Source organism: Malania oleifera, chromosome 7 (genome assembly GCF_029873635.1).
Source record: "Malania oleifera isolate guangnan ecotype guangnan chromosome 7, ASM2987363v1, whole genome shotgun sequence".
Lineage (NCBI taxonomy): Eukaryota > Viridiplantae > Streptophyta > Magnoliopsida > Santalales > Ximeniaceae > Malania > Malania oleifera.
This window is the reverse complement of record NC_080423.1, coordinates 43,136,695-43,161,036: the sequence shown is the minus strand read 5'-3', so window position 1 is coordinate 43,161,036 and position 24,342 is coordinate 43,136,695. Positions and strand designations below refer to the sequence as shown.

Genomic DNA, 24,342 nt, shown 5'->3' with positions numbered 1-24,342 from the left:
ATTGAGAAGTAGGTTTGGTGTAGGGAAGTATAGGATCTTGTTTTGTGATTTAGAAGCGAAATTATGTCGACGATTTCCTATAATTTTTCTGAAGCAGTCAACGGTCTCAGAAAAGCCACGGTAAACCTTAGTTGTTTTTGTTTCTGAATTGTGAGACTGGTCCTTATATGGAGATTTTGGATTTAATTTAATGATTATGTTTTTTGGAGTTTTAATATGGAAATCATATCTCTTTTCTGTCCTATTTTTCAGGATGGATTCTAGAGATGAGAATATAGAGGCTAAAGGAAGGGAAAGAAGCAATGGGCTCTGTATGCCCGAAGTGTGATAAAAGGCATAAGGGCGAATGCTAGTATGGCACTCCGAATTGCTACAGGTGCGGTAAGCTAGGGCACCACGGGAAAGATTGCCGAGAACCCTTGCCTATGGTAACTGCTCAGAATCAGGATAGGGGAAAGCAACAGATACCACTTGGAAGAGGTGGTCCACCTTGGCTGTATACACTCCGAGCGGAGGAGGATGCCACTAGAGAAGCAAGTATGAGATAATTTAATTTAATGAATAATGATTAAATGATTTATGTGATTATATGTATGTTAAGTTCTTATGATGGTAGTAAATGAATGTAAAGTAATGTGAAAGGATGATTAGTTGGTAAAATTTCAAAGAAGAAATTTCTTAAGGAGGGGAGAATGTAATGACCCAGGAATTTAAATAAGTAGAAAATATGATAATTAAAATGGATTAATAAATAATGAAGGAAAAAGGAAAGAAATTAGAAGGAAAAGCAGGCCTCATCGATGAATGTCCTGTATTCGTCGACGAGTGTCCTTCTAAGCTCATCGACAAACTTGGTTTCTCGTTGACGAAGGAATCTCGAGAGAGAATTTTGGAACTCTGAATTTCGTCGATGAAGGTACCTTCTCGTTGACGAAGTCTCTATATCGCCTCATCGATGAATCGACATGTCTCGTCGACGAAGCCCTACCTACAAATAGAGAGTTCTTTATTTTTCAGCGCAGTTCATGAACCTTCCTCACTCACTCTCTCTCTCTCTCTAAAATACAACCTCCCAGCCTTCTCTCTTTGATTTCGGATCGGATTTGACTCGGTTTGACGATCTGGAACCACCACGAGGTTCGTGGGATCATTCTCTTCAAGGCTATAGGAGTTGATCGTTGGGTTGTGAGGTTTGGGAAACATCCCATAATTAGGGTAAGTTAGTTATTTTGGGATTTTCTTAAGGAATATTGTTATTTGGAGCATAGGAAGTAGTAAATAAGTATTTTTCTTAAGATTTAAGTTAATTGGAATTTATTTTAATTAAGTTAGGATTTTTGGATTTAGGGTCCAGGTGAACGTTGTGTGGGTATCAGTTCAGGGATCCTACAGGCGTAGTTGAAAATCAGGTAAGGGGGAAATTTATATATTAAATCAGGTTTTTCATGAATTAAAATGGATTATGTGTTATTTATGTAACTATGTTTATATGTGGGTTTAAAATGCCAGTCATGAAATTTATGGTTTCTGAGTCTAGGATTGTTTATATAGTTATGTATATGTGAAAGTAAACGAATAAAAGTGAAAAGGAATTTTCTAAGGAAGTAAGTAAGGAATGAAATGTATTTTCAGTATAGAAATGTTAAATGTTGGTTGGCTTATTTTTTTAAGGAATGTATATGAATTTTACTGTTAAATTGTATGGCATGAGATTCGGTGCAAATATATATTAAATGTATGAGATGCAGGCTAAGCAAATAAAGTGTTATGAATAAAATATGATATGGAAAATGTTGCTTGTGTATGTTAAATGCAACCATGTAAATGTAAGACAGCTGAAAGACAGCCATGTAAGCAGATTCTAGCGCATTTCTATGTGGACTAACTATAGCAGATTCTAGCGCATTTCTATATGGAAACTAACTGATGATGGCTAAGGACCACCTGTACTACGAAGTAATGAAATGAAATGTTATGCAATGAAATGACAATGCAATGAAATGAACTGTGAAACGTGAGCGATACGAATGGGGAAGAGTCACTTAAAGTGAAACGAAATGCAAGGTTAAGTTATGAACAGGAATGAATGTGTATGAATGTATAATGACAGAAAGGAATGATGTATTATGATATTAGAAGTATGTATGTACGTAGAACATGTTATGATTGGGCAAGGCAAACTCTTTTCCTGAGGGCTTGCTAAGAAAGCCGAGTGCACTAGTAGCTTTAGATGTGGCAGTAGCTGCATAATGTACTAGGGTAGAGAGAACCTATTTGTATGGGCTGGTAGATTTCCCTATCCTTAGGGCCTTTGCCGGTAAGCTATTATTGAATGTGTGAGTACAAGATTAATCTAACACTTGAGGGCTTACTGGGTAAGGTAAATGCCCTGGTATGCTTTAATTGTGACCTTAGGGTTACCTATGTATCAGAGTAGAGGGGTGCTACTTGTATGAGCGGGTAATCGCCCCTATTCTTGAGTAATCTCGTGGGTTAAACCTTTGCATGTGATTATTTAGGTTCATAAAATGATTTCAGAGTTATATTAATGATTTGCAAATGTACTTAATATGATATCTATTTATCTCACGATGGCCACACGCTGTTTTAATATGTATGTTTCTTCCCTTACTGAGATGTGTCTCACCCGAATATGAATGTTTCTTTTTCAAGACATCCTCGAGGTCAGGCTTAGGAACTTAAGGGTACTTTTAGCATTTTTTAGGACTATATAAGAAACAGGGTATATATTGATACTATTTTGGAGATGTAAATATTTATGTTTTATGTTTTATGTTTTATGTTTTATGTCGTTATGTTTTAAGTCAATTATGAAAGGAATGTTTGTGGACATACTGGAATGTTTTGGAGATATATGTATCTATGGAAAATGCAGGTGATGGATATATTTTATGGATTTCTAGTTAGGATATAGCAGACTCTGGTATTATGGAATGTTGGTATTATAGAACTATGTTTATGGAGATTATGGTTATGTTTTCCGTTGCGAATGTATGTAAGGATTTATGATTTATCAAGTTATTATTAGGCATAATGCACCGAACCCCAATTTAGGGGTTCGGGGTGTTCCACAAATGTTGTCACTATAAAATCCACATTTTCTCGTCTCAAAGTCATCACTAAAGGCCATATATTAGTAACGATTTTATAACTGTTACTAATAAGATATTATTAATGACGGTTTTCAAATTCGTCACTAAAAGCGTAACATTCATGACGGTTTTGTTGACCGTCACTAATATCCTCATATTAGTGATGGTTATCAAACCATCACTAATACTAGTGCTTTAGTGACAATTTTGAGCAGATAACATGTAACTTTTATAGTGACAGTCGTAGGCTTTTAGTGACGACATAGAACCATCACTAATACTAGACTTTTAGTGACGATTTATAAATTCATGACTAATAAGTAGTAGTAACTGCAGTTATGATAACTAATTTCAAACCGTCACTAATACTTATCAAACCATCACTAATTGTATTAGTGAGGATTTTTTTATTATTAGTGACGGTTTTGAACCGTCACTAATAACCTTATTTTTTGTGGGGACACTTGTGCATGGGCGTCCACGTGCCACGCTGCTTTTTTATTTTTTTTATTTTTAATTTTTTAATAATATCGACATTAAAAATATTTTTATATTTTATAATTAATTATAATATTATTTTAAAATTTTAAAATTTATTAAAATAAAGAAAAGGGTAAGTGCACCCCACCAAAAAAGTGAAAAAATCCAAGTGTCCAAAAATTTCATAAAATTGTAGAAAAGACATAGTTTTACTTTGATTTTTATGCATGAGGTCAAAAACTTTGCTGAGCCCCACTTTGTCATTTTGGACTATCTTGGATTATTCAAAACTGTAAAATGATAAAAAGTGCAAAAAATATAGAAAATACAGAGTTCTGCCTCGATTTTCATGCACCAGATCAAAAACATTATCAAACATCTCCTTACCATTTCGAATTGTCCCAGATTACTCAGTATGGTAAAAATGGTAAAAAGAGAACGGAAAGTTAGAAAATGCCAAGTTTTGCCTAATTTCCAAGTAGAAGGTCAAAAATACTACTAGACCCCTCCTTACCATTTCAAACTATCTTGGATCACCTGGTACATTTAAAAATGGTAAAAAGTGGGCTGAACTTTAAAAAAAAATAGGGGTTTGCCAATATGCTTGGTTCTAGAATAGTACACCTGCTTTTTTGCAAGTAAATGGCACTCTGACAATCACAATGTAGCACAACTCCACATTGTTGTATACCCAGCTCCTTGACCAAATCGGTAAGCCATAAAGCTTCTTTTGTAGTTTCGGCAACTAGCATATATTCATATTCAGTTGTAGACAATGCCACCAAGGATTGTACCATGAACCTCCAACATATGGATCCTCCCATACGGGTAAAGACATAACCCATTGTAGACCTTCTGTCATCTATATCCCTTGCATAATTAGCATCAACAAACCCCATAAATGATGGACTATCCTGTTGTTTGACGAACATGATGCCATAACTTGAAGTACCCCATAAGTATTTGAAAATCCATTTGATGGCTTCCCAGTACTCTCTACTTGGATTAGAGAGAAACTTACTCACCACACTCATTGCATGTGCTAAGTCTAGTCTTGTACACATTATGGCATACATTAAACTCCCTACGACACTAGCATAGGGGACCTTTGACATGTCCTGGATATCATCATCCATATTTGGGCTTTCAACAGTAGACAATTTAAAGTGACTCACTAGAGGTGTACATACTAGTTTAGCATCAGCTATGCTGAACCTTTCCAACACCTTCTCCACATAATTGCCCTGAGATAGTGCATCTGGATCTTCGCATAAGAATATTGTTGACTTGCTGATTTCCTAAGTTAGAACTCCCTGCAACTAGAGGACCAAGATCATTGTCCCTAATTTTCTAACTCGACCTGCACAAGATGTTCATCTCTACTCCACTTTTCTAGCTCCTATTTCTCTTCATCAAATTCTTGAATACGATTAACCATAACTTTCTTATCGAAAACTACATCCCTACTGATCACCACCTTGTTTGCCATTGGATCCCAATACTTGAACCCCTTCACACCCTTTTGACATCCCAAAAAGATGCAGCATCTAGACTTTGCGTCAAGCTTCAATATCTCCTCACTAGACACATAAACATAGGCTGGACAATCGAATACCTTCAATCCGGAATAGTCTACCACATTTCCCATCCATAGCTCTTCTGCCACTTTCCCCTCTAGTGATGCCCTTGGTGATCGGTTTACCAAGTTCTTCGGTAGCCTTGCATTAAGGCTGAGACACTATGCTCTTTCAGCTAGAATTTGATTCATCCTTTAAACAACACCATTTTGCTAAGGTGTCTGGAGAACAGAGAATGTCTCTTAATGCCCATGCTTCTCAAAAAACTCTATGAACCTAGAATCAGCATTGTAAGGACCTGCTTATCTAATCATTTAATAAAATATAATGAATAAAATAGTCAACTCGAACCCGTGGGTAGCGGGGACACCTGTCATACACAGCGGAACCTAGGCAGCAGTAAATGTAAATCATCAACCTCATTACCACAAAATATATAATACCAGAGTTAACTGTAATCCCAAAGCACAATATTTATACACAGTATCCAAAAATTTCTAAAAATACACTCATGTCTAGGGACCTACAATATGAATTTCCCGCCCCTAGATCAAAACTTACCCTCCTAACGGGGTGGTACCACTCTATTTCAACGGGGGCCTCGATCCGCCGGTCTTTCTGGGTTCCCTAAAAATCATTTAATGTTCGGGGGTGAGACACTTCTCAGTAAGAAGAAATAAACTAAATATAGCTGTGTGACAACATGAATACTTAATGATAATATAGATATACAGTACAAACTTCATACCAGAAAACTTTCATCACTTAAAAATTGCAAAAACATATACTTTCATATTTCTAATACATCATACTAATCATAACTATCTAGTATAGCTAATAATACTAAAAACATACCCAAGATGAATGGCTAACTGATGTCATGTATTACCCCCCATGACAGGTTGTGCAGCCCGAAGGTGGGACTCAATAATGGTTGGTCAACCACTGCCGAGTCAAAAATGTCTATAAGTACGATGGGCCCCCCACACCCTGGTCCGGACTGCCAGGTGGACGTCTACAACTTTACACTAAAAGCCACATCGACTATCCATCTCCCACCCCCTCATGGGATGGTTAACACCAATCTGAACATAGATATCTAATCTATAAGCTACGGTACCGTGCTCCTGAACTGAACTAAACTAACATCCAGATTTTGATAACATATAATACATGATAATATACCGTTTAACATAAATGGATTGATAACATTTTCTATAATTTCATAAATACAGCCTCGTAACAACATTTCATAAATACAGCCTCGTGCCGAACATTTCATAAATACGGCCTCGCGCCAAACATTTAATAAATACAGCCTCGCGTTGAAATCATACGTAAAACACAGCCTCGCTCCGGCTATCAATCATGGCCTTACGTCAATATCTCATACATATCATTCGGAATAAATAAATCATTTATCATATACTTTAAAATCATAATGTACTGTATTCTTTCATAATCTCTAAAAAACATACTTCATCCATAACATTGTCATATCATAATATTTCTCACGTAAAGTAATATTCATGCCACACATTTGCTATATAAAACTATACATTATATTCTAAAATCATAATTTCTAGCATCTCATACATATATATACATTTCAACATAATAGCAGTATTTTCCCCAAATGTGCATTTCCTTCATAATATACAAATATAACACATGCTTTCCTGAAAATAAATTTATTGATAAATAATAATAATTTGCATGAAAAATAACTGCTTTAGTTTATTCCCTTACTTGACACTGAAAGAAACCCCTTAAAATTTCCAGTCCTGCACTCGTAGGGTTCCCCGTTCAACTCCCTGAAAACAATAACTCGCAGAACTAAACTTCGGTATTTTCATGTGAATTTTATTTCTTATAACTACAATAAGACCAAATTTGGCATAAAAAGCCTTACCTCAACTCAGGGATGAATTTCGACTAGCTTCCACCAACAATCCACTCCGACAGATTTGGAGAGAATTTCCCCAAAAGCATCATGGTGGCCTCAAATCGTCGATCCGGCGAGTGACGGAGCCGAAATCAAAGAGAGAGGTGAGAGAAACCGAAGGGAGAGAGAGGGGGAGTGATTTTTTTAATTTTGCGTTTAAATCCTGGTTTTGGGTTATTTATAGGGCTGGATTCATTGACGAGACATGTCACCTCATTAGTGAGTCCTGTAGAAAGTTCATTGACGAACTTGCACCTTTGTCGACAAATTTTAGATTTCCCCAAAATCCTCTTTTGGTATCTTCTCGTCAACGAAACTTGTCTTTGTCGACGAGACCCTCTTATACCCTTGTCGACGAAGCCCCTGTGTTCGTTGACAAGGACCTGAGAAGTTTCCTCAGTTATTACTCCCAAAGTGCAATGTCGTCGACGAACGTGAAACATTTGTTGACGAAGTCTGCTGCCTCCTTCTGTTTTTGTTTCCATTTCCCTTCCTCTCTATTATTTAAATTTCATTACTCTTCATGTCATTACATTCTCCCCTCCTTATAAAATTTCGTCCTCGAAATTTACTATCCATATAATCCATCATCCGTTAATAGGAAAAATGGTCTGCTTATTTTATTACTTGCCCTCACTTATGGCAGAGGAATACCGTGGTTACATTTCAAGTCCTGGGAGATTACATATACCAAAAGAAAATTCCCCCAAAACTAAAATACCACTTACTACCAGAATATTACATGTACCTGCAATAGAAACCTTATATATTTATTCACATTTCTTAATCACATATGGACTTCCTAGTATAATTGCAGGTATTTCTGTCTGATTTTTTCCTCAAGCTCCCAAGAAGTCTCTTCTGTTGCGTGATTCCTCCATAGAACCTTTACCAGTGGAATCTTTTTATTATATAGTTCATGTTCCTTTCTATCCAGAATCTGCATTGGTACCTCCTCATAGACTAGCGAATCATTAAGCTCCAACTCACCATAGCTGATAATATGAGAAGGATCTGGGACGTATTTCCTTAACATAGATATGTGGAATACGTCGCGCATCTTGGATAGTGTAGGTGGCAAAGCTAGCCTATAGGCGATCGGCTCCACTTTCTCTAAAATCTCAAATAGACCAATAAACCTAGGGTTAAGTTTACCCTTCCTACCAAACCTCATAACCCCTTTTAACGGAGCTATCTTCAAAAATACATGATTACCCACATCGAACTCCAAATTCCTGCGATGATTGTCGGCATAACTCTTTTTTCGACTCTAAGCTGCTTTGATTCTATCCTTAATGAGCCAAACTTTATATACACCTACTGTACCAACTTTGGCCCCACAACTCGCCGCTCACCCATCTCATCCCAATAAAAAGGAGATCGACATCTCCTACTGTATAGTGCCTCAAACAATGTCATACCAATGCTGGCCTGAAAATTGTTATTATACGCGAATTCCACCAGCGACATGAACTGAGTCCAACTACCCCCAAAATCTAATACACATACTCGGAGCATATCTTCTAGTATCTGTATCATCCTCTCAGTCTGCCCATCTGATTAAGGATGGAATGTTGTACTAAACGATAGTTGAGACCCTAAAGCTACCTGCAAGCTTTTCCAAAACCATGAAGTGAAACGCGGGTCTCGATCTAACACAATAGATACAGGCACTCCGTGAGAACAAACTATCTCTTGAACGTAAATCTCTACTAAATGGTTGAAGGAATAACTGATCTTAATAGGGAGAAAATGGGCGGTCTTAGTCAACTGGTCTACTATCACCCAAATCACATTCTGGTCATGCGATGTCGACAGCAGTCCTGACACGAAGTCCATGGATATATGATCCCACTTCCACTCTGGGATAAATAGCGGCTGCAACTGACCCTCTGGCCTATGATGCTCAGCTTTTACCTGCTAGCACATCAAGCACTGGGCTACATACTCGGCAATCTCTCTCTTCATACCACTCCACCAATAAAACTCTCGTAGATCCCTATACATTTTCATACTACTAGGATGAACTGTATACAAAAACATGTGAGCCTCCTCCAAAATAGTCTTCCTAATGTCAGTATCGGTAGGAACGCATAATCTAGAATGGAACCGCAAAGTTTCATCGTCTGCAATACTAAATTCCTCCCCCTGACCACTATGCACTCTGTCCATCACCTCTACTAATTCTGGGTCTTCTTTCTGGGCAACTTTAATTCTTCCCTACAGAGTAGGTTGCACCACAAGGCTGAGGATACATACTGGAGTATCACACTCAATCAATTCAATGTCGAGTCTCTCTAGATCCATCATGATCGGATGCTGGATCTCCATAGCTACCAATGCTGATTACCCAGACTTTCTGCTCAGTGCATCAGCTACCACGTTTGCTTTTCTTGGGTGGTAACTGATAGTGCAATCAAAATCTTTAATTAACTTCAACCACCTTCTCTGTCTCATATTCAATTCCTTCTGGGTGAAGAAATACTTTAAGCTCTTATGGTCGGAGAAAATCTCTCACTGCTCGCCGTATAGGTAATGCCTCCTAATTTTCAATGCATGTACCACTGTAGCCAATTCAAGATCATGGGCAGAGTAGTTCCTTTCGTATTCTTTCAACTGTCTGGATGCATATGCAACCACCCTACCATGCTACATCAATACACAGTCAAGTCCCTCCAATGACACGTCACTGTAGACAGTATAACCCTCATCCCCAAACGAGATAATCAGTACTGGTGCTGTGACTAGCCTCTACTTCAATTCCTAAAAACTCTGCTCACAGATGTCGTCCCATTCAAATCTGGCATTCTTCCTAATCAGTCGTGTCAAAGGCTCTAATAAAGCTGAGAACCCCTCGACAAAACGACGGTAATATCCAACTAACCTCAAGAAACTCCTGATCTCTTAGACATTCCTCTGTCTAGCCCAATTCACTACTACATCAATATTACTGGGATCCACATAAATTCCATTTCTTGAGATAACATGGCCCAAAAACACAACTTTCTCAAGCCAGTATTCACATTTACTAAATTCGGCATACAACTTCTTCTCCCTAAGCATCTGCAAAACCTGCCTCAAATGTATCTCGTGCTCCTCATAGCTCCTCGAATAGACCAGTACATCATTAATAAAAACAACCACAAACTAATCCAAATATGGATGAAAAATCCTATTCATAAAATCCATAAATATCGCAGGAGCATTCGTCAGACCAAATGGCATAACAAGGAACTCATAATGCCCATACCTAGTCTTAAAAGCCGTCTTCGATACATCTTCTGCCCTTACCTTTACCTAATGATAGCCTGACTAAGGTTGATCTTAGAATACACCTGTGTACCCTAGAGCTGGTAAAAAAAATCATCTATATGGGTTAGAGGATACTTGTTCTTGATGGTTACTTTATTAATCTCTATGTAGTCTATGCACATCCTCATAGACCCATCCTTCTTCTTCACCAACAGCATTGGAGCTCCCCACGGAGATACACTAGGTCGTATGAAACCCTTATCAAGCAAATCCTGCAACTGATCTTTCAGTTCTGCCAAATTTGCTGGAGCCATTCGGTACGGTGCTTTAGAGATTGGTGTTGTACCTGGAAGTAGATCAATGGAAAAATATACCTCACGATCAGGTCGCAAACTCGGCAATTCATCTGGAAACACATCAATAAACTCCTTTACTATTGGCGTACTGGTGAGGTTCACTTCAGAATGCTGCAATGTTCGACCAAGTGACCCGCTGGGGTGACCACGTTGAGATACTAAGACAGAACTAAAATTCAGAAGTACCAAGAGTCTCAACGAAGTGTTCGACCATGAGACCTTCAGGGGCGACTATGTCAAGATACTGCAAGTTTTGACCATCAACTCAACCATTAAGACCCTGAGGCACGACGAAGTTGAAGACATTGAAGATTCAAATCCTTGAATTTTCATGAGTCTCGACTAGGGCACGCACAAGAATGACATAGGAGCGACTTGGTCGACAGTGATGATCTTCTGCGCGAGATTTGCTACAAAACTTCCTAATTTGTAAAACAAACCTTGTAAACCCTAGAGCCAATAAGTATTCACTATGAACACAAGCTTTGGGTTCCTCTTTGGCCTCTCTTAGGTGAGTGACAAACCTAGGAAGATAATGAGAGCCAAGATAGAGTAGGAATATAGTAGTTTTGGTTTGTGTATGGAGTGTCCGATGGCCTATGACATTTGGCGGCGTTCATGCAATAGTCGTGTATATTAGTGTAGTAACCCAAAAAATTTATAGCAATTTAATAATAAAAGAAAAGAGAGAAAATGAAATTTCAAAGGAGACTCAGCAGTGTCTTATCGACGAACCTAAAGAGTTCATTGACGAATAGTCTTCTTGGGCTTGTCGACGTGGACATGTGTCTCATTGACGAGAACTTACCGTGAGGGCTGATTTCAAGGCCCGAAACTCGTCGATGAGGGTTAGGTGTTCATCGATGAACACCCTTATTGGACTTGTCAACGAGATGATGTGACTCATTGACAAGGCCACATGGACAAGCATTCTATATAAGACCAAAAATCACATTTTCTATAAGGATTTGCATGCCAGGCTCTATCTCCTTCTCTCTATGATTCTGGCTTCACTCTTCATCGGTTCGATGATCAGAAGCCGCCACGTTACTCCTGGGAAGATTCTCTTCAAATCTATTGGCGTAGATTGATGGTTAGGCCAACTTGGGCACCATCCCAAAATCAGGGTAAGTAGATTATTTGGGTATTTTTAGTATTATCAGGTTTATTTGAGCCTAGATTTTGTATGGTATGAGGATATACTAGAGTTTTGTGAACTAACATTGGGGTGTTGTATTTTTAGGATTAGGGTATTTTTGGGACCCTGTAGGTATGGGTTAAGGACCCCAGCGGGCATCTTTCCAGGAGTTCAGGTAAATTATAGTTTAGAAATGCTGGATATGTGGAGTTGGGGAAAATATGAATGTGATAATTGTTATGGTAAATTCAGTTGTGTGACTAGGAATTATATGGATGTTATTTTAGGGTGTTGAAAATTATGAACGCCGCATGCGTGAGATTATGAAATAGTATCTAGAGCTAGATAGTCAAGTAAGGGGAATACATGTTATGCCAGCTTTATTAGACATTTTACCAGTATAACATATTATTTGATCAGAGCATGAAAATTATATAGTTTTGCAGAATATATTTATAGAATTTTATTTATTGTGTGGCATGAGAAATACTGGAATAATATAGAATATTTATACAAATTTACAGAAAATGTTATATAGTTTTTATAGAGTTATGAGATACAACTTATACAGTTTTATTTACAGGGCTATGACCATATCAAGTTTTACAGATTTACAGTTACATGATTAAATATGTTATGTTTCAGAGCATGACTATACAGTGAATTACAGAACATGATGATACAATATTTTTATAGAACCATGACTTCACAGCACATTATAGAACCATGATTATATAGTAATTATATAGTACCATGATTATACAGAATATAAAACCATGACATACATAAATATAGATTATATAGAGCGTAGAGCCATGACATACAAAATTACAGAGTTACAGAATATACAGATATACAGTCATTATAGCGTCATGGCTATACAATTAATACAGAATCATGGTAAAATAGCTAAATTTATATAGAAATATTAATAGACAATATCAGACCCCAATGGAACATAGCAATTTATAAAGCACGGTACTGTTGTTATATAGTATAGACAGTGCAACCATATGTCTTAGATAGAGTATGGTATAGCCGATTGTGCTTTCAGGTAGAGTTGTGAGCTCCCTGACATTTGAACTAGGTGGAGTGGGTCTTTCATGCTATAGGCATCTAGATATGCATACAGTTAGGCTAGCACTAGAGGGCCCATCAGTTCTTAGCCTCGCCTACGAGCTGCACAACCCAGTCATGAGGGGGTAAGTCATGACATATAGCCATCTAGGGGGAAGTATACATATTTATGTATATGAATAGTACACATAGAAAGCAAAGATTACTTATTATAGATAGAAGTATTTTCAAATAGATAAACTCGGAAATTTTCATATTCTAAATGACATAAGCATGTGTTATTATACCGATGTTTTTCTTGATGTATATTGTATACAGTATTAATTATATGATATGTTGCCAACTAACTCATATGCCCCACACTGGTAATAACATGTTTCTCCTTAATGAGAGGTGTCTCATCCCAACATAATTAAACATTTCAGGTAATCTAGAGAGGCAAGTAGGGTCGGCTTAGAGGTAGAGGTGGTGTTGAGTAGGCGTAGTTTTGGGGGTGAGTTTTGGGCTGGTCTGTGAAGCCCGCATTATTTTTATGACTTTTGGGAAGTGTTATGTATATGTGTGTATGGGTACAACTAGGTATATAGTACTCTAGTATTGTATTTTAAAATATGTTAGATATGTATGTACTTCTATTGCTTAGGTGTATATGAAACGTACAAGTTACCACGGTACCACTCTGGGCCATGATGATGATAGCTATGTTCATGCAAGGTATTAAGAATTATATTAATATAGAAAAAAAATGGATGAAAATTTCAGGTCGTTACAATTAGGATCTCCTCTTGTACTTCTGGCATTAGTGACACATGTTTGGAATGATAAAGGGATGATCTTTTTACTCTTGCTTTCATTTATTGCTTTCAATTTACTTGCTTGTGTTTGATGAAAGGTTGCTGATTACGCGCTTAAATTGTGTAATTATGTGCTTTAATTCATGCATTACGAATTATATTTTTTTATTTAAATGCCTAATTACTCTCAATATTCTAACATTGAGTTATATTTATAATATTTGGGTTTTATTAAGTAATTTATGAAATTTTGGTATTTGTTTATTGCAGGACAGCTATTGGAAGCTAACGACCGACGGTACTTTGTAATCTGTGTGTAACTCTCTCATCTGATCTTTGATTTAGATGATTTAAAATGATGTAGAAATATAAGAAAACGTTCTACAATTTTCATGCTTTGCATTTTGCGAAATATTGGCTGCATCAAGGTCAAAATCAGACGTGAAGTTACCATACGCCGTTTTATGGACTATTTCGACAATTCTCGGTAATCTGGCCATAACTTTCTTGTCCAAATTCCGATTGAGACGATTCAAAATTATAAAGAAATCTGAAAAAGATTTCTACAACTTTTATGTTTTAAGAATTAAGAGTTACAGATCGTAGTAGGATGTAAATTGGGCTTCAATTTGGAGGGCGGATTGTGTACCTTTGAAAAAGGAAAAGAAAAGAAAAAAAATAAAAATAAAAATAAAAAAGGTAAGATGTGACCCGGCCATGCAGCTGGGTCATCTTAGCTGGGTGAGGTGCTGGATTACACAAAGAAATGGAAAGAAAATAAATTAAAAGAGAAAGAAAAGGAGGTAAGAAAAGTCAAAGAAAAAAGGAGGCATCTTGGAAGTAGGGTTCTTTGGGAGCCGGGCAGAAGGTTTGGAGATATAAGGGGGCAGCAGGCACTGAGGCACAGGGGAGGACGCACTTCTTTCTATAGGAGTCTTTTGGGAGGACGAATTTATTTTCTGGGGAGTATTCTATTGGGAGAGGAGGAGGCTGCACCCAAGGAGTTTTCTTTTTTTTTTAAAAAAAATACTCTTTTGGAGTTGACGACACGCAACAAATTTAAGGCTTTTCGGAATCGTAAGGTGGCGCTGCGATGAATAACAAACACAGCAGCAAGGGAGAGTTGGTGGCCCGTAGAAATTTCAAATCTTTTCGGAACAAGAACGCGGCGGACAACGGCGGTGCTCGGGGTGTTCGCGATGCGCGACGGTAGTGCTGAGTGTTTTTTTTTCCCGTACTCTCCAAATAAAAGAACGCAAGGTGAAATCTTATATGTTTCATTTTATTTTCGGAATGAACTAAATTTTTGTATTCTTGGAAAATGATGTAGCCAGTTTTGAACTATGCTTGCTCTTTTATGCTAATCTGAAGTAGTTTTCATTAATGTTCGTTTGAGTTATACTGTGCCTAATGCTTTTAATTAACTGACCATTAATTAAATGATTTTAGTCTTATGATTTGCTACCAACAGGGGGGATTATAGGATAGATCTTGAATAATTCTATGTAGGTAAATATAGAGATCGAAAGACTTGTATGAACCTACGTAGCATTAAAAATCGAGAGTCTTATTGTATTCTTGCGTAATTAATTTGCATAATCTTATGTTAAATAATAAACAAGAATAGGTTCTGATTGACTATCGAAAGAGAATTTTGGAAAAATTGGAGATTTGCTAACAAACAGAGAATACGAATTCGAATTGGCTAAATGAGTAAAGCATAGTGAGAAACTAGGTGAAATCGGTTTCCTAGAAGTTTTCACCATCATTAATTTGATAAGCGGCATCCAGTTTTAAATTCTCTTGAATAGTTTATTTAAAATAGCTTTGTTTAAATTTTGCAGTCTAAAATTATTAATTTTTCTAAATAAAATCAAGGTTATTATAAATTTGGTACTTGGTAAAATTAAGACATCAATCCCTGAGGACGATACTCTACACATCATTATATTATAAAACTACGATACTGTGCACTTGCACTTTGCACCAATCAAGTTTTTGGCACCGTTGCCGGGGATTAAGTTTATCTTATTTTTACCAATATCGATACAAAGTAATCTTGGTTTTAATTTAAAATTTTATTTTTATATTTTTATTATTTTATTTTATTTTATTTTACTATATTTTTTTTCCTGTATTTCTGGTGTGTTTTTTATGTTGGATGCGCAGTGCTAGAACACGTGCCATTATTCATTTTGATTTGAAGATTGAAAGAACGCTCAGAGCACTAAGGAAAAAGAGGGTACTAGCCATGGAGAACGGACAAGATAATGCATAGTCATGCACCCTGAAGGATTATGTGCGACCAGTTGTGAATGACAACTATTCGGGTATCAGACGCCAGCCCATTAATGCCAAAAATTTTAAGCTCAAACCTGCATTAATCAGCATGGTGCAGCAGGCCCAATTCAGTGGATCACCACTTGATGATCCCAATATACATCTAGCGATGTTTCTGGAGATTTGTGACATTATGAAGATCAATGGTGTTACTGAAGACACCATTAGACTGAAATTATTCCCTTTCTCTTTGAGGGACAAAGCAAGAGGTTGGCTATAGTCTCTACAACCTAGGAGTATCACTAGTTTGCAAGACATGGCAGAAAAATTTCTGGCTAAATTCTTTCCACCAGCAAAAACGGCCCAACTAAGGAGTGAGATTGGTCAATTCAAGCAACATGATTTTGAATCACTCTATGAAGCATGGGAAAGGTATAAGGATTTGATTCGACACTGCCCACAACATGGATTTCCGGATTGGTTACAGATTCAGATGTTCTATAATGGGTTGAATGGGCAAACATGACTTTAGTTGATGCTGCATCTAGGGAAACTTTGATGTTAAAGACACCTAAGGGTGCTACTGCTCTTTTGGAAGAAATGGTCTCAAATAACTATCAATGGCCAACTAAAAGAACTATGACTAAGAAAGTTGCTGGAATTCATGAATTGGAGTCGTTTACTGCACTTTCTACTCAAGTTGCTTCTCTATCCCATCAAATTTCAGCTTTGACAACCCAGAGGATACCACAAGGTGCAGAATATGTGGCAGCTATAGGTAGGACAGATCCAAGCACTGAAGCGAGTCATGAACAAGTTCAATACATCAACAATCGGAACTACAACTATCAGAGTGATCCTTTGCCACAATATTATCATCCTAGGCTTCGAAATCATGAGAATTTGTCTTATGGAAATACAAGGAATGTGCTGCAACCTCCTCGAGGACTTGATAGTCATCAAGGTGAGAAGAAACGGTCACTTGAGGATGACATGATATCTTTTGTTGAGGAGACAAAAGCCAGGTTTAAAAAGATTGATTCACGATTGGACAACATCGAAACTCATTGTAACAACATGGGAGCCGCCATGAAGAATCTTGAAATGCAAATTGGGCAACTGGCCACAACCATAAATATCCAATAAAGAGGAACTTTTCCTAGCAACACAGAAGTGAGTCCTAAGGAACAATGCAATGTCATCACACTTAGGAGTGGAAGAGAAATTGAGAAATCACCAGCAAAGGAAACCATGTCGACACTTACACCTGAAAAGAATGGCCGAACCAAGAATAAAGGGGAAGAAGAGAAGATTGTGGATGATACACCAAGAGAGATGGACACGCTTCCAGCAATTTCATTTCCTGACAATCCTCCTATTCTCTCTATTGGAAAGGAGGATTGTCATTTCGAAATAGTGAAGCTTACGTTGAGGATAAGGAAATGGAGTAGAGAGAATCCTAAGGAAGTTTTTGTTATGCAGAAATTTCAAATTTTTTTGGAACAATAACGCGGCGGACAACAGCGGTGCTCGGGGTGTTCGTGACGCACGACAGTAGTGCTGCGAGTGTTGTTTTTTCCCGTACTCTCTGAATAAAAGAAAGCATGGTGAAATCTTATATGTTTGATTTAATTTTCCTCCCTAGATCTTTTAATTTTTGAGGCAATTTCTTTTGAAGAATAGCACTACACTCCTTGGTAAGCTTCACTGTTTCGAACTCCTCTAACCTTCTTTTCTTTAAAATGATCTCCTTTAAGAATTTGACATAATTTGGCATTTGTTCCAAGGCATCTGCAAAAGAAATATTTATGTGAATTTTCTTAAAAATATCCAAAAATTTTAAAAAATTCCTTATCTAATTACTTTGCCTTGCACTATTGGAAATTTATTTTTTCATAAATTTTTTTGTGATCTTGGTGCTAGCATTAATCTTATGCTACTTTCTGTTTGTAGGAAATTGGGACTTAGAGAGATGAGACAAACAACCATGTCTTTGCAACTAGTAGACCGATCCATCAAGTATCCACATGGAATCATAGAAGACATATTGGTAAAGGTGGACAAATTTACTTTTCCTGCTGATTTTGTGGTGTTAGATATGGAGGAAGACCAAGAAGTTCCACTAATTCTTGGCTGACCATTCTTGGCCACTATAAGGGCTTTGATTGATGTGCAAAAGGGTGAGTTAACATTGAGAGTGGACAAGGAAGAGATTATGTTCAAAATCTACCAAGACATGAGATTCCCAGAAGATCCAAGCACTTGCTTTCTAGTAGAGGTCATTCAGCAAGGTGCAAAAAAAGTCTTTCAAAAAGATGTACCAGTTGATCACTTAGAACGATCCTTACAGCAGATTACAACACAAAAGCGTGTGGGGAGGCTAGTACCTATGGTAGCAAAGACGGATTCTGTAATCTCTAAAGAAAAGATGCAGTAACCTATATCTCTATAGTTGAAACAATTTTCTGAGCATCTTCGCTATGCATTCTCAGGTGATGCGTATGAAAATGCAAAAATCTACAAAGAGTAGACGAAGAAGTGGCATGACAAACAGATTCTTAGGCATGAGTTTGCTCCAAGACAACAGATTCTACTCTTCAACTCACAATTAAAACTCTTCCCAGGTAAGTTAAGGTCAAGATGGACAAGTTCTTATATAATTGACAAAGTTTTCCCTTTTGGAGCAATAAACTTGAAGGACAAGATGGGGAACATATTCAAAGCGAATGGTCAGAGATTAAAGCACTATTATGGAGAACAAATGGTGAGGAACTGTGCATTTATTCCTCTTGGAGATCCTGGTTGATGAAGATTGAAACGTCTGGTTGGAGACGTTAAAATAAGCGCTTATGAGAGGCAACCCAAAGAGTTTTTCTTTTGTTTATTTCTTTTATCTTTATTACTTTATTAATTTATCTATGCACTTTTGAATAACTTAGATTTTTTATGCAGGTTTACTTGGCACGAGTACAGAGTTGAAAACTTAATTCCTCTATGGATTCACCAATAAGTTAGGGAAGTTTCTTTCTTTTCTTCAATCTTTCTCATTTTTTAATAACATTGAAAAAAAAAATGTGTGAATATGGATGATTAGGCCATGCGTGACACTACTTATGCCCTTCATATACTTGGGTCATTTATGTGTAGTTTCTATTTATATGGCTAAACTAGAAATCATAACTCATTGAAAGTTGATTGGTAGTGCAATTGTGTTAATCTGGCTATATAAACTCTTGTATCTACATGGTATCTCTTGAGGCTAAAAAATACACGTTCACGTGACTTGTAGCACTTAGGGTTCCTTGTGAACACTGAGAGAGCGCCCGTGGCGACTTTGACACCTTGTGAGGTATTGTTGAGCCATTGATTGTTCTTTTGAGTTTTTGACGTCAACTCAGAGTTCATGAAACTCAACTTTCTCTATTTTTCCTGGATATTCTTTGTACACTAGTCTTGGTTTTTGAATTGCTAGCCTAGAGGTGACTTCTAGTGGGGAGATAGAAACCTAGGTCTTGTAGCCTACTCAAGATGTGAAGGCTGAGCCACCCCTAGAAATAAATTTATTTCATGGACTCTTATTTGAGCTTAATGCACATGGGTGGTATGCAAACAATAAAAGAAATGTTATGATTGTCCTAATTGACCATGAAAAGAAAGAAATTGAAAAATGAGCAGAAGAAAGAAAAAGAGAAACAAAAATACCCCATAAGAGGTGAAAGATTAATACTTGCTCCACACAACTACAACAAAAGTCAGGGACACGACACATGTTCTCCACATATGAAGACTATTCACCTGCCTAATTTCTTACATGAATTCACTCCTGGTTTGTGAATAGGTTGATCTAAGGTGGCCTTGGTTGGATATGGCGAGTAGGTGAGAAGATGCTAGGGTAAAGGACCCGACACCTCATAACTAGGCTGGATCCTTTTTAGACTAGTCCACTCCGTACATTTAGCATTTGTTCCTTATAGTATGTGGGATGTTTGATCATGACACTCCTCCTCACATACGATGATTGAACCCATCATTTTTTAGTGTTTTTGAGGATATACCAGTTAGGCTGAGTCAAAGCGACAGTTCTTTAGGTGTCCACGGATATCCCAAGTGTAACGAGTCACACACATTACACATGCTTCGAGATTCCGCCTATTTATACTCGTATTTATATGACTACATTAACTCTAAATTTTGATTGTTGGTTAATCTTATGTGAGTATAATGTGCTTAATGGCCATATAATGATGAAACTTACATGAATGACTTATTTTGGAGTTGCGTGAATTGGGTATGAATGAGTTTGTGTGAAATTTGGTGATATTCCTATATGTGAAGTGGTATGATTGTGTTTTATGTGCGTTCATTCATTGAAAGTTGTGGGTACCCCCCGGAATTGCATTCACGTTATTTGCTAGGGACTAACAAAACTTTAGTTGGGGGTGTGATTACGTGTTTGAATTGCGTAATTAAGTGTTTTAATTCATGCATTAAGAATTATATTTTTTTATTTAAATATCTAATTACTCTCAATATTCTAACATTGAGTTTTATTTATAATATTTTGGCTTTATTGAGTAATTTATGAAATTTTGGTATTTTTTTATTTCAGGATAGCTATTAGAAGCTAAAAACCGACAATACTTTGTAATCTGTGCGTAACTCTCTCATCTGATCTTCGATTTAGATGATTCAAGATGCTATAAAAAGATAATAAAACGCTCTACAATTTTCAAGTTTTGCATTTTGCAAAATACTAGCTGCATCAAGGTCGAAGTCAGGCGTGAACTTACCATACGCCGTTTTATGGACTATTTCAACAATTCTCCATAATCTAGGCGTAACTTTCTTGTCTGAACTCTGATCGAGATGATTTAAAATTCTAAAAAAATATGAGAAAGAGCTCTACAACTTTTATGTTTTGAGTATTGAGTGTTACGAATCGTAGGAGGGTCAAAATCAGGCTTAAAGGTGGAGGGCAGATTGTGTACCTTTGAAAAAGGAAAAGAAAAGGAAAAAAATAAAAAAATAAAAAAGGAGAGATGTGACCCGGCCATGCAGCTGGGTCATCTTAGCTGGGTGAGGTGCTGGATTACACAAAGAAATGGAAAGAAAAGAAATTAAAAGAGAAAGAAAGGGAGGTAAGAAAAGTCAAAGAAAAAAGGAGGCATCTTCGAAGTAGGGTTCTTGGGAGCTAGACAGAAGGTTTAGAGATATAAGGGGGCAGCAGGCGCTGAGGCATGGGGGATGCTACACCACTTTTTGGAGGAGTCTTTTGGGAGGAAGAATTTATTTTCTGGGGAGTATTCTATAAGGAGAGAAGGAGGCCACAACCAAGGAGTTTTCTTTTGAAAAAAAAAAAATTACTCTTTTGGAGTTGACAACACACAGAAAATTTAAGGCTTTTTGGAATCGTAAGGCAGCGCTGTGGTAAATAACAAACACAGCATTAAAGGAGAGTTGGTGGCATGCAAAAATTTCAAATCTTTTCGGAACAAGAACGTGGTGGACAACGGCGGTGCTCGGGGCGTTCGTGACGCGCGACGGCAGTGCTGTGAGTGTTGTTTTTTCCCGTACTCTCCGAATAAAAGAACGCATGGTGAAATCTTATATATCTGCTACCGAAAGGGGGGATTATAGGATAGATCTTGAATAATTCAGCATAGGTAAATATAAAGATCGAAAGACTTGTATGAACCTATATAGCATTAAAAATCAAGGTTCTTATTGGATTCTTACGTTATTAATTTGCATAATCTTATGTTAAATAATAAACAAGAATAGGTTCTGATTGACTATCGAAAGAGGCTTTTGGAAAAATTGGAGATTTGCTAACAAACAGAGAATATGAATTCGAATTGGTTAAATGAGTAAAGCATAGTGAGAAACTAGGTGAAATCGGTTTCCTAGAAGTTTTCACCATCATTAATTTGATAAGCAGCATTGAGTTTTAAATTCTCTTGAATGGTTTATTTAAAGTAGCTTTTTTTAAATTTCACAGTCTAAAATTATTAACTTTTCTAAATAAAATCAAGGTTATTATAAATTCGGTACTTGGTAAAATTAAGACATCAATTCCTGAGCACGATAATCTACACATCATTAAATTATAAAACTATGATACTGTGCACTTGCAGTTTGCACCGATCAAGTTTTGGGCGCCATTGTCGGGGATCGAACCCGGGTCACCACTGCTATGTATCAGTCAAAGAGAAGTAGTCGACTACGGGACTGCGAAGGTTTTTGTTATCGTTGAAACAGGGTATACTTCGGTTCCCAACTGTACTTTGGATGGTTGGTGCACCCTTACTACCCTGTGCCCTCAATCACCTCTTTCTCGCTTTGGCCCACTCGGGTTAGTACTTCTATGGAAGTCTGGATGAGCGTAGTTAGAAGCATGGCGTCTAGCGTCTGATTTGAACAATAGTATTGCTTTGTAGGAGTAGGGTAACTTAGAAGTTTAATTGCTTTCTAGTAGTTTAGATTTATTTGCCTTTAGTTACGTGCTTTTTGGTAGTTGTTAGATAAGCACCACTGCAAAATACCATCTTTCACTTCTTTTTCATAACAAGGTTTCAGTAAACTAAATTGGAAGTGGTTTAATAATTGCGCTTCAAGTCTCTCTAGATTGATACCCGACTTACCCGCTTTTTACAAAACTTGGGATAGTTAGGTTTTATAAATATTATTTTTGGTAGTTAAGGACCTCAGCCTTGATGAGCCTACTAAATTTTTGCGCCATTTCTAGGGACTTGGCTGTGGTTATAAGCTAACTTCCACTTTAGAGTACTTTACCTTGTTTTTTTTATTTGCTCTCCTTTTGTTTTCACTTTCTTTGTTAATTTTTATTTTCTTTATTTTTTTTCCTATTTTTGAAGTCTGAATCTGTGTTCTTACACGTGTGTATGTTTGGTCTGCACTCTTTGGAACCTGAGATAATTCCCATAGATCTTCAGATTGAAAAAACCTGTAGGTCCCTTAGGAAACCTATCTCTAATCAGGAGAAGGCTGAGTCGTCTGAACTGAAAGCATGGTCGAAGATAACCCCCTGGTTCTCGTTGAACAAATCCTGGAACCCCATGCTCCTCACCTACCTGTGGTGGGAAAGCAACACCTTCGACCTCTTAGGGACTACTTTGTACCTAATGCATACACATCGCCATCTTGCATCTGGTTCTCAGATGTCTAGGCGGCATAATTTGAGATTAAGACTTCGATTATCTCGATGCTGCCCAACTTTCATGGGAACTCTACTGAAAATCCTTATCAGCATCTAGATGAGTTCTTAGAAATTTGTTCCACCATCTTATCCCTAATTTCAGTGACAATGCTCTCCGTCTTAGGCTTTTCCCATTCTCTTTAAAGGAAAAGGCCAAATATTTGCTGACATCCTTAGAACTGAACTCGGTGACCAACTGGACCACCATGTAACATGAATTTCTTAAAAAGTACTTTCCCATTAGGAAGACTAATCAATTTCGGAGAGTCATAACAAGTTTCTCGCAGATGGATAGGGAACTCTTTTTCGAAACTTGGGAGCGCTTTAGGGACCTGCTCCCTAAATGTCCACATCACCAGGTTCCCAAGTGGTAATTAGTCCAAACATTCTATGAAGGGTTCGTTGAGAGAGATAGGTCTATGGTTGATGCGTTGTGCGGAGGTACTTTCCGCACTAAGCACGAGAATGAGGCTGAATTCTCTTTGAAAATCTGGTAGAAAACTATCAGCAGCACATGGCTGCCACCTGAGACTACCTAATCCATCGACTTCTAAACCTAAGTTAGTCTACGAGTGATCAGTGCAAAACTGCAAATGCACAGTATCATAGTTTTATAATATAGTGATGTGAAGAGTATCGTCCTCAAAGGGATTGGTGTCTTAATTTTACCAAGTACCGAAATTATACTAATCTTGATTTTATTTAGAAAGATTAATAATTTTAGAATATGCAATTGAAATAAGGCCACTTTAAATAAACTATTCAAGGAAAAATAAAACGAGTTGTCATGTATCAAATTAATGAGGGTGAAAACTTCTAGGAAACCGATTTCACCTAGTTTATGTAGTGACCCGGGAGAAATTATGGTATTTTAAATAATAATAGAGAGAGAGAAAATAGAAATGGAAAAAGAAAAAGAAGGAGGCAGTAAACTCGCGTTCATCAACAACATTGCACTTTGGGAGTAATAACTGAGAAATTTAATCAAGGACTCGTCGATGAATATAGGGGATTTGTCGACGAGGATAACATAGGGTCTCGTTGACGAGGGTATGTTTCGTCAATGGAAAAATACTGAGAGAATTTTTGGGCGACTCAGAATTTCATCGACGAA

General features: G+C 37.2%; 2 non-coding genes across 2 annotated transcripts; both read right to left on the bottom strand.

Annotated features, from left to right (window-relative positions):
- Positions 1-16,376: 16,376 nt before the first annotated feature.
- LOC131161064 (small nucleolar RNA R71) lies at positions 16,377-16,483 on the bottom strand. The gene has a single exon (XR_009138225.1). It is a non-coding gene; the product is annotated as a small nucleolar RNA R71 (small nucleolar RNA).
- A 7,000-nt stretch (positions 16,484-23,483) lies between these two features.
- LOC131161098 (small nucleolar RNA R71) lies at positions 23,484-23,589 on the bottom strand. The gene has a single exon (XR_009138258.1). It is a non-coding gene; the product is annotated as a small nucleolar RNA R71 (small nucleolar RNA).
- Positions 23,590-24,342: the final 753 nt, after the last annotated feature.